The 12,470-nt window shown below is 39.8% G+C and overlaps 1 protein-coding gene across 2 annotated transcripts in view; it reads right to left on the reverse strand.

The window, feature by feature from the left end:
• LOC135697834 (hemicentin-1-like) overlaps positions 1–12,470 on the reverse strand; it is a 642,304-nt gene that overhangs the window by 614,491 nt on the left and 15,343 nt on the right. The gene's annotated exons all lie outside the window — the stretch shown is intronic.

The following is a 12,470-nucleotide window of genomic DNA, read 5'->3' on the forward strand; positions in this document are numbered from 1 at the left end:
CACATACGCTCTCTATATTCACAACGTGTAAAGTTGAAGCCTCGATTAGGATTGGGTGATCTTTTTCATCCCGATTTACGATTTTTCAGATCGATTCTTTGTCCTCGAAAAGATCGAAAAAATCGGTCTCTTCTTTCGATGTTTTCGATCTTTATAAAAATAGATACAATTCATTCGTTCTTTGTAAATTTAACGAAAATAACGTCAACATCAGCATCGCTACAATGTTCACTCGGCTGTCGACAGAAGCAGAACACTCTCAATGTGTGTCACGCGATCGTCTGTTTACTCGGCAGCAACCATTGTGTGATCCACCTCATTGTTCTTCATCAGCAGCTCTTTCAGTCGATGCGTCGTTGACTTTGGAAAGCAACCGTTTCGTAATGAATGTGTGAGTGCTGACCACGTTTTGCGGCCATTGCTGCAATGGAAGCTCTCTGACCCTCGTTGGCGAATCTGCCATAGAATGAAACCACTGGAAGCGGCTCCCGTTCTGGTGGAGGAGGTTTATTGGACAGCGGAAGATAAAATGTTTATTGTGTTGTTCCTTTTGACTATAGTTTTAAGATGTGAACAAAAATCCTCGGCTCTGTAAAGTTAATTCGGTTGACCCTTATCAAATAAATAAAATAATATATATTATATAATCAGCATCGCTACCTACAATGACATTACTATTTGCGTTTCCGATATTTCCGGAGAACTTCGAGATTAGGGCGTAATTGCTTTTGTAAACAAACACGTCAATCACTGATTTCTCGTGAATTAAAACTCAATCTCGAAAAAAAAAACCAGAAACAGATAGATAAATGATTTCTTTATCATTTGGTATAATTTGTTCGTGAGATTGAGCTTTGTTTTTTTCTTTCTTTTTTTTTAATTATAGCCACTCTTAGACCGCTTTTCGGACATTTGAGACTTGTCCGGGGGTGAGATTTGAACTCTTGACTTTGATGTGAGTGGTATGGATGCTCAACACTACGCCGGGGTCGCCCCCATAGAGAGATTGAGCTGTTATTCGTAAGAAATTGGTGATTGGCGTGTTTGTTTACAAAAGCAATTACACCCAAATCCCAAAGTTCTCCGGATTTACGAATACGGTTTGGGCTACCTCCCTTCTGTGCTCATTGCTCCTTACCGTCACGACAACATTCAATTGAATATTATAAAGGAAAGAATTTCTTGGGGTACGAACGTAAACAAGCGTATTAAAATAAGAATCTAAAGATCGATCAATGAAAGATCGATTCTTTGGGACCGTTTTAATCAGTCAGTGGATCGATTCTAGAGCCAAATATAAGATCGATCCGTCAAGATCGATGTTTCTCTGAAGATCACCCAATCCTAGCCTCGATTGAAGTTTTTTTTTCCTTTATTTGTTTTCCGTCGATCTTGTTTTCTGTGATGAGCACTAATGCTACCGACGCCATCTCCCATACCTGGACCCTACCTATCGACCCATCAACTAAGAGAGACCGGGGACCAACGGCTTTACTTCCCTTCAGAAGAACGGCATGATCAGAGATTTTATGCCTCACAAAATCCGACTGGGATTGAACCCAAGCCTTTTGGGGTAAAAGGCAATCACGCTTGCCACTACACCACCGGCAGCGCTATCGATTGAAGCTGCGAGTTGAATCGACGAAAAATTAATCCGTTGCACCTCGTTTGCTTAGAAAGCGAAGGTATAATAATGCTATCACTTTTTTATCCTCACCGATGGCAGACACGAAGCGACTGTTGCTAGCCGTTATGGAAGTTTCGGTTGCGTTCGGGAGTAAAGCTAAAATCCCAGCCCAGTGACAGGCGCGTAGGTAGCATGTTATACCGTGACAGCGGGATTTAACGCCCGGGAAATGCTGCCTTCTGTCAAACGCTGCTGTTGGTATAAGCCTTGTCACTGGCCTGTAAAATCCTGAAACTCAATCTCACCACAGTTTGGAGAGATTTGCAGCTGGTGAGTTTTGTTAGCTTGATATTCCGAGCTGCGACATCACAGCTTGCAATTGGCGATCTAACGATAGCGCTCGTGGCGAATAGGAGAAATAGAAAAATGATGATGGTCTCAAAATTTTGCACGATAAGGTATAGGAAAGAAATCTTGAAAACTGTTTTGTATTGTACTTGACAAATAAAATTATAGTTCGTATGCCTCCGCTATGGCAGGACGGCCAGTCCAACGGTCGTGTTTTACTTTATACATTTCTCCGTAAACAAAACGTAAATAGGGTCCAGCCCGTGCGTGAACATAGAATCTTATACATGTTAAGCTTTAATAACCCTTAATTTATTGCGCTATTTTCGTAAAGTCACTGGAACCTTCTGCTACATTTACCTGGAATTATTCTCAGAATTATTTTACATTAGTTTCTCCTCACAATTAAATTGTTTTTTTCATGGTATCATGAATTTATATCAGAATTCACTTCAAATTCTAGCCAGAATTATTATAAAGGAACATTTTTCCAAATCCATAAGCCACGTGAATCTTGTCCAGAAAATTAATTTAAAAAAAGCTAAGATGTTAAATTTTTCAAAGCCTGACATCTTAAATATTGCTCTCAGCAGAATCAATGATTAAAAATAGTTTGAAATCAACTCCTTTTTCATAGCTTGTGAGTTTTCTTTGTCTTGAAATTTGTTGGAACCGGAACATTGTTTGAACAAACATGAGTCTTAGATTGGGAAAACTATACTTTAACTTTGTCGAAGACAATTTGCTCTCGACTGTCGAAAAAGCAGCAGTTGTTTTTTTTATAAAGTGTGAATCACACTATGGACAGTTGTTTACTTTTTTTAAGCGCTTTGTTCATTGCCCGCAGCTCGGTCCATGCCATTGTTGTCGCCGTTGGAAGCAAATTTTTTGACAACGGTTGAAATAAAGTTGATCCTTTGTCTTGCCTATCCAAATGGAAGTACGAAAGTGTGAGATTGCCAATTTCGTGAAATCACTGGATTCGAATCCCGCTGACATGGTTGCAACGTACTGGATAACGGAAGAGAAAGCAATCTTCATCAAGTTCAAATCTGAATCAAGTATGCATGTCCGGAAGCTATTTCGTTGAAGGGGGATACAGAGAAGTAACTAGGACAAAAACGTGGCCAACATTATTTACTGGTATTTTGAGTATTATTAGGTATTGAAACAATGAACAATGAATTTTATCAAATTTGCTCCATACTTATGGACAACATACAGTTTTCAAAAGACTCGAATACGCCAATCCAGATGAACCCTGATGAGTTTTTACCACCAACGTGGTCATAGCAACATGCAGTTTCATTCATCCATAGATTGTATAATCGGAGCACGAAAAGCTTGACCAGTTTTTTAACAATGAAAAAGTACAAAAATACAACTTAATAACCACATTTTATCAAATTTATTTAAAACAAGCTAAAACATTAAAATTATGAGATCATTATTCATCAAGTAGTAAGCATTGAGTACAAGGAACTGAAACGGTTTAAAAGGTCGAGGCGTTTAAAGACGAGGTGGTGCAAATGGACATGACGTCCCCGAAGGCAGAGAAGAACAGTTAAGAAGAAGTAAGGAATGCCCAGAAACAACAGCCGTCTGTTTTTAACTATAATAATGACGCGTAATATTTCTACAAATTTAGAAAAGTGAACTATATATACTGAGATGTGGTGGATAAAGGACGAAGAGAAGGCGCGATTACAAGAAGAAAGGGAGTTAAGTGGCATGGCAGAAAGCAAAGTTCAAGTTGCTCCCTAGAAAACTAAGAAGAACTCATAAATAATGTTTCAATCAAAGGTTTTGTTTATTATGAAACTATTCACTATTTCTCGGCGTCGTAGAAACTTTTTAGACATTTGATCCTCAATAGATAAACTATTTGGAAAATAAAACTTTGTTGAAGACTGACAGCCCTTAATTTCAGTTGGAGTTTGATTACCAAAATATGACGTGAATGAAGTTGTGCTGTCATGAGAAGGAAATTATAAAACAGATTCGGCAATGCAATGCGATGCATTACAGAATTTGTTAAACTGGTTAGCAAACAACTGCACGACAATCTTTCATTGCCCGGTGGGTTGATTTGTGAGTAGATCAGAGTTAATTGACCGTGTAGACAAATACACTTAACATTGGAAGTAGCACTTAAAGTGATTGTCAGTCAAAATCGCAGTAACGTTTATTCCGATTGGATTATTTCAAAGACCGCGCCTCTCGATCAGCACTTAATCCACTTCCTGAGAATATATCCTTTCAATCCTTTTCCCTGCGTAATCCATCCTACGAAATATCCCAATCTGGCACGATGATAGCCCGAAGTGACGTCGTTCAACCGTTCAATTTCAGCACACTTCTGAAGCATCATATGGGGCAACCCTTGTAGAAACTTTTAGAGAGAAAAGAAAAACCTATAACAAGTCCATTGCAGACGCGTTTGAGGTGATTGATTACATTTAATGTTTATACAAGACGCTTGTTTATATATAATTTATCTTTCGTTCAATTCGTTCCATCGTCTTTGGTACGGCCGGGAACTGAGATCATGGTCCGTCCATTTGGCGGTGCAGAGCAAGTTCCTACTTACGCGAGAAGCGGGCGAGCGAACGGAAGACGTGCCTAAATTGTAATGTATTGCCCGCGAGTGCGATGGGGTAGAAAGAAGGCCATGAAGGCTCTCGGTCGCCTCTTGGTGTAAATGACTTACTTTCGGACGGCTCCGCGAAAGATAGTAGGCCTTGCTCGCGCTCGTCTACCGAGTTTGCCTTATTCCTTTCTCGCGTACGGCAGATGTAAATGACGTAAATGGGGCTGTAATTTTGAACTTTTGACATGGTGATTTATGAGTGGTGGGGGATGAATCTCTTAGAATGCATTAACTTTATTCATAGTGTTTCAGTTTGTGGAAAATGGACCTGGTTTTTTTTAAATGCGACTGCAAGATGTTTTTTTTTCCAATGTGCAAAGTATCGGATAGTGTCTAATTTCTCAGCATACCATGAAGTGACCTAAATTAGGTGGCTTCCTTTCAAGATAATCTTTCACTCAAGTGCATGAATGAGTTTTTAATGTACCAAATGAGCATGGCAAAGCTGGCAACTTTCCCACAGGCTGCCGACTTTTATGAACCTCCAAAGTTGATTGCTAATTGATTCCTACTTTTCGCTAGAATGGCTTAAAAATTGATTACGACTAAGCATATGTATCGGAGCGCTACTGCACTGACGGCCAAGGTGCGGGAAAACGAAAACCAGAAGCCAAAATTCGCTTCATTCGAACCGGTATAGTTTTTTCGTTTCTGCTTGCTGCTTGCTGCCGTTACACCAACCGACCGTAGCCCGATGATTGATCCGGAAAATGAACGACCTCCACTACTGATGGGGTAGGAACGGGAAAAAATCAATTCCTGCGAATGGGGAATAGAGGAGGCAGCTTAATTTCAACAGGCCACTTCGCATGGATTTTAAATGCCCGGTAACCCGATAAAAATTTCATGGTAGCAGCGAACGAAGGAATCAACCTACATATTCATTCAAATGTCAGCGGCATTCTAGATTAACCAGCATACAATTTATTGAAAATTTCATATTTTTTTTCTCGGGATCCCAGCCGCACTAGTTGCAGACACGGAAAGGAAGCATAAAGCTGTAGAAACGCCAAAGCACATTATGCAAATTATCGCACACAAATTCTCCGGTTCGCGCTCATAACTCACTCAGCCATTCTGGGGGAAAATCTTACCACAGCAGCAGCAAATTCAACGGCAAACTCAAATATTGGCCCCCGCAATCTCAGTAACGTTGTGGCCCCATTCAAAATGACTGGACTTTCGGAATCAAGCTACTCCCACCACCCAGCGGGGATGGCATCCAACGGGATAAATCGTTCCTAGTGCATTCAAAAATAATTACAGCTCTTATATTCAAAACAAACTTTTTGGGATACCATGCTGACGCCTGAGCTAGGCAATTATGTGTTGCGATGGAATATCGCACTTTAAAACCATTACATTAATACCATATATATGACCATTTTCACGCCCCTCCGATTTCCACGAAACTTTGCATAATTTGCTGTTTGCTTTGGGCAATGATTGAAATTTGTACTGCAATACGGTCATTTTGACTGGAGAATCATTTTTCAAAATGGCGTATTCGATATTCTCAAGACAAAAGCGTCTTATCAAAATGACGTCTTAGGCGAAGTTCAAGAAATAAAATGTTTTTTTGAAGAAAAACAACCTTCGATAAAATTAATGCCTACAATTAATATTTTTTTTATTTTCAAGTAAAAATAAAAGTTTTATGACAGTTCTGTAGACCATGATATATGCTTTTAGAATGCCTCAAAATCTGGATAAAACTTTAAATGTTACTGTTGGGTTATAATTATTTTTATGTTTATCATAAATTCTTAACTTTTCTGATAATATCAAATTTCATGTTACATGATTTATGTAAATTTTTATGTGTCCATTTTGAAAATTTCAAAAAAGGTTAGCAATCATTGTATCAATCTTGTCCTTACAGTAAACATAAGGTTATAAATAATAAAATCAAACTTTTCAAAGCGAATTTTTTTTTTCTTTCTCATTTTTTGACCAAAATTAGAGATTCTTTTAAGCCGTGTGTACATTAAATTCCGTTTTTCAAGCAAACTTTTTCGGCCGCATTTTTGATTGGGTTTAATAATGGCAACATAATTTAGTACATCTTAAAAAAAAATCAGAATAAAATCTAAGAAAAATATAGTGTTGACGAAATATCTATACACATCCAAAATAATGACAAAGTATAATAAATAAAAATCGCTTAAAAACAGAAAGTAGTGTACTTTTTTTTAGACAAGGCCATCTATTTCCCTACAACTTTGTATCAGATGTCATTTAGATTATATATTTAGGGCTATAATTTATTAACAAAAAACAAATACGTCATCTTGAAAAATGGGGCACGAGTCGAAATCGATCAATTCCATCATTAATTTGAATGATTGCCCATAGCAAACAATTATGCAAATATCAATGGAAGTTGGAGTGAGGATAACTAATTAGGACTGATTTTTTTTCTCGGTATGTAGCTTGGATTTGTTCATATAATTAATGTTGTGTAACACAAAAGGACATTTTATGGATATTCACATAGTGCATGGAACCTAGAATCCAGAATTATAAAATTTAAATTTTTTTTTGAACCCTTCAATTTTATTTATTTTTATTTTCCTTTGATTCATTGCCTGAACCTCCACTCTTCCTAAAATTAGAAACCATCAATCAGCCTTAATATTGTTAAAACCAACCTGTCATTTTGGTTCTGAAATGTTGTATAGATGAAAAAAAAAGCTTGCAGTTTTCACCACAAAAAATCCTAAGATCTTAATACATTTTGTAAAATAATCTATGGTTTTTTTTTCATGGTGCATACTGTATACCATAAACAGTTTTAAAACTCCACTCCGTGCCAAAAGACCTTAACGAGAAAGACTAATAATTTATTAGTCAAGTTTACTGGACCAATAAATAATCCTTCCGGGGCTTGTCTGGAGAACTCTGGTGTGGTAAATTCCGATATAGTCCCGACAATCTGCAAGACAAGGCCAGAGATAAGGCGGTCAGAAATCCAGAAGTCCTCGAGGTTCGGATGAACTGCAAGAAGCACCGGGCATATCCTCGAGCAACGCTAAATGGACCTAGTCTGCAAGTCCAGCGGAATTTATGAACTAGGCCAAAAGAAGCAATCAGGCATCCTTTTTGGGTTTATAACGTCCTTACTGGGCCTTTACGCCAGCTCTCAACTCAGGGTTCTTTAAACAATTCGACAGTATTTAATTAAGAGCTTTCTAAGCCAGTACATTTTTTTCATTAGTATTATTGTGTAACAGTCACCCTTTTGTTAATATAAAGAAATTCTATTATCAATGTAAACGTTAGGCTAATCAATTATTATAAAATTTCACATGGAATTACACCTATGCCATCAACATACTTCTCTGTAAATCGAACATTTTAATAAAACTGCGCCAACGCTTAGTTAAAATCAGAACATCAGCATTTAAAACACCTGCTCCGCTGAAGGGGAGTAGAAGTGTGTTCGTTAAAGTACTCTCCCCTTTTGCCCGGGATTAAAGCCGAAGGTCAAGTTCATAGGACGGCCTTGAGGAATGGGGCGGGAATGTGTACTGGTGGGAGCGAGAGGTCACAGTCAGAAAGATGCCATGAAAACCCGACCCGAATTCTTCGTGCGAAGCGGTGAGTTTTTCCAGGTTATCTGAGCACTAACAAATTTCTCGCCGAATTTGCCTGGAGTTGTGAAACGTTGTAGAAGGATTGTGATATTGGTCGCGAATAATTTAAAGTGATTCCTTAGACAGTGTTAGAATCGATCGCCCTTGTTACTCTTCTACAATTGGTGAAGTGGAAACCCAATCAAGAAAGGAAATCCACGTGTGAGCCGGTTACTACTTCCGGATTCCAGGCATAGGTTGCCGTTTTTGCCATAGTGTGGCAAAAGAGGACCGCGTCGTCAACATCAACTATCCAAACGAAACTGCCCGTTGGCGAAGTTTTGTAACAGTTGGGGTACTCCCTGCCCTGCACTAATGAGACCCCCCTCTATACTGCCTCAGGGTCGGCAAACACGTGTGACTATCACGGCCAAGGAAACACTCAAATACTCTTAACACAACTCGATGAACTTTCACACAGGTCTCGTTTATTTCCCTAACATTCCCACTTTCTTATCGGCTATCTCCTACCTTAGCCTTCTCTAGTTCTTCCTTCGTCTTCCGTTGTCGATGGGGACCCCTTCTCCTCCGTTCCGCTACACCTTCACCTTCACTTTCTCCTTTCCTTTGCTTCTGTTCTTCGTCCCTCGGTTTCGACTGTGGGTTGCCCAGTCGATTCACCTCTTAACACTTCACTCTGCACTCCTCCTACGGGTGCTCCCACGGTACCGTTTGCTGAGCCGTTCGCGAACGGTATAACGTGTCCACGACGCTCAAGGCAGATCCACAATGGCGATGAACACGGACTAGTAAACGCGGCTGGTTCTATGATGGATCGGAATACGGTTGTATTTACACGATAGCTTTGGGGTTTGACTGCAGTAGGTCGAACACAATGAACACTACGGGGTCTCACCGCGCCGTAGATAAATGTTAACGGTAAACTACGGGGTCCTGTGGGCACAATAGGATACCATGATGGCGGTTAGTGATGAGAACAATTCGGGTTTTGGCTTGAAGGGGTTTTTACCTGGATATTTCAGTAGGTTGGCTCCTCCTCCACTACTGATCGAGTTTCACACCTCAAGACTCGTGCAGACTAATAACTTTATTTCGAATAACGATCTTTCACTATGATGTGTATCACATTCGTTTTGGGTTTGTCTAGCTTGGTTTTCGACTACCACTTTTGACTTTTGCCAGGCAATTGGCTAGCAACGATGGAGGGTGATTTTTCTGCGCTCTCGATCGTTGATTCATTTTCCTTCAGCCCAATTTCGCCCCATCATGGCCCCCTTTACACCACCTCCCGATGGCCTCCAAATCCTGCTGTCAGCGGCATCTGGCTGTGAGTAGCAGAACTTCGTGGAGTGGTTGCGTGCTGTCCAGTGGGTAGTGGGCGGTGTTGGCACTAATATTTGAATCCTTTCCTGGCATTTAAATCGAAACACTAAATTCACGACAATCTCAACAATCTTAGACAGATAGACACACCACTGGTTACAGTTTCCAGCGTTCAACCGTCAACCAATCGAACGCACTGGTGAGTGGATTTTACATCGCACCGGCGACCGCAGGTAAGCCGTCAAAGATCGTGAGTAACCGCTATATGTAATCCATGTGCACATGAGACGTCGGGTGGGAATCAGTTTTAGGGATAACTAGAGAGAAAGCACGCACGCATTCCATGTGGTGAGAATACCGGAATAAATGTACGTTATGAATTAGAAATTGATCTTGTTGTAAAATTGCTCGAAAACCTACTTACATGACGTTCTAGGGATTAAAGTTCACTTGAGGGATTTTATTTGCGCTGGTGTTTCGAATTAGTTTTTCATTCATTTTTCATGAATGATTTTCACCCCTGATGTGACGGTTTCGCCATCTCGAGGATTGTGGAGGAACTACCAGTGATGAGAAAGCTTTAGTTGTGTGAAAGCTTCCCTTCGTGCGGAGAGTTAGGGTAGAGTGAGTAATGTCTGCTTACTGATTCGGACATCTAGTAAGTCGGACGCAAGGAAAGTTGAGGGGAGTTGGATCGTTCTGCAAACCGTTCGTCAGGGTCTTCTTATGGCCTTTCTTTGGCGAGTCTCATCCCGGGCAATTCATATCCGAGCGAGGTGGTGCTTAAGCTACTCCCTTACAGTGAACGATCGAGCTCACTCCACCTTTGTAGTTTTGGATTTTCGGTTGAACCGCAATGGCACTCCATTGAATGGAATACCGTGTGGCTACAATTGGCAAGTCCAATCATACTCTATGTCCACGAAAGTCGAAACATTTGGCAACCCGACAAATTCCTAGACCGGACCGTTTATGGTATTCAATTTGATGGTCTGCTAGACAATGAAAACAAAACTGCAACAACATACATGTTAGAAGATCGAGCGAATGTACAGCCAAATTAAATCAAATTTTGTTGTCAAATTTTTCAATCGCGTAAACTGAGATCAAATTAGGATTTCAGTGTGATGTTGACATCAAAATTAGATTCCGATTTGCTGTCATTTTGATGCTGGACTTTGCTCGGGTACTCCATAATAGTTAAAATAACAAAATTGAGAACAAAATATTCCTCAGTAAATTTCAAACGGAGTACTTGTTCTGTTGTCAATGAGAACAACATAATATTCGTTTTAATTTTGCTTCAATTTTATTTTTTGCTCTTTGTTGTTTAAATAAAATATCATTTCATTTAAACCTAAGTGCTCCAGCTGCTACAGGAACTTATCAGTCTTATATTGCGTCTGTTTTGGCAATTCAGTTGCTTTAATTTTGATGCTCGAAATTGCTCGGGCCGGCGCTGATGGTGTAGTGGTAAACGTGACTGCTTTCTCACCCCAGTGGGTCTGGGTTAAATCCCAGCAGAGGTCGGTGGGATTTTTCTGAGGCATAAATATCTTTGCTCACGTCTTCCTTCGGAGTCGGCGCCGGTGGTGTAGTGGTAAGCGTGACTGCTTTCTAACACCCCGATGGGGCTGGGTTTCAATCCCAGCCGAGGTCGGTGGGATTTTTCTGAGGCATAAAAATCTCTGGCCACGTCTTCCTTCGGAAGGGAAGTAAAGCCGTTGGTCCCGACCCATGTGTGTTGAATGGGTGCGATATCCTACGCAGGTGTGGAAGCTGCCTTCCTGCACATTCGATTGCCGTCAATGGATGGCAATCGATGTCCGTCGGTGATTGGCACTAGATTGCGGAACAGAGACCGACGTTAAATAAAGGAAAGACATTTCTCGGGTAATCTTTCATTTTGTACGTATTCCGAACGATCATCATTTAAAATGATAAAGAGCGCTCCGCTGCTCACGATCCAAACGAGACAGAGCTGAAGAGCACAAAACATTAATAGCGTTGTGTATCGACTCTCATATTCCTCTCTCACAGACCATTCATCACGATTTAACGCTTGTATTCGCTTCATTCGGGAGTTTTGCTGAGAAACCGATGCTTAATATGAATACCTTCGCAGGTAGAAACTATGCGAATATCAGTAGCCTTGATTATTTTATATGATACATAATGACATCGACCTCCTCCCTACGATCATCGGGAAGGGGTACGATTTTTAGTTGAATATCCATTGTAATCCGTGTAATCCGATGTAAATCTCTTCGATCATTCGGATCGGAATTCATATAATGTAAAGGAGAACCCACGATCATCTGATTGGAAAAAAAAAACTGTCATGGCTAGGTCACTCATCATCCCCTTATACCTTATACCACGGTGACCGATGATGTTTCCCGAATCTAGTATAACATTTTTTTTATTCTGTTTGGGACATAAATCCTCTACACAATGGGCCAAGAATTAAATCTAAAAGGATATCGCTCTGGGATTGCATCCAATTGAGTTTATGTCTCCAGTGGAGTTTCTTGGAATAATTAGGACTATAATTTGGTGGTAAAATAATTTTAGCCGCAAAAAAGACGCAGCGATTCAAACTTTCATATTCACAGAATACTATGAAAAGTTTTCAGAGACATAAAAGCTGTACATCTTCCAACAACTGAAATGTACAAAGTTTTATAAAATAAGCCTGAAATTCACATTTTTTGTATTATATTTTGAACAATCGATTATTCAAATTGTACATCAAATAGACTACAGTTCTTCCATACAGGGTTGCTTCCACTCACTTGCTATCAAAATATTTTTTTTCGGAATTATGCAATCATTAGATGATATAATTATATGTTGTACTTGTAAGTAACAAGAAGAGGGTGTAAAGTACGTGTTTGATTCATAAAACCTGTCAATTTTGCTTTCA

The sequence above is a fragment of the Ochlerotatus camptorhynchus genome, unplaced genomic scaffold (genome assembly GCF_037179485.1).
Source record: "Ochlerotatus camptorhynchus isolate MF236.1 unplaced genomic scaffold, CSIRO-AGI_Acam_v1.1 ptg000078l, whole genome shotgun sequence".
NCBI lineage: Eukaryota > Metazoa > Arthropoda > Insecta > Diptera > Culicidae > Ochlerotatus > Ochlerotatus camptorhynchus.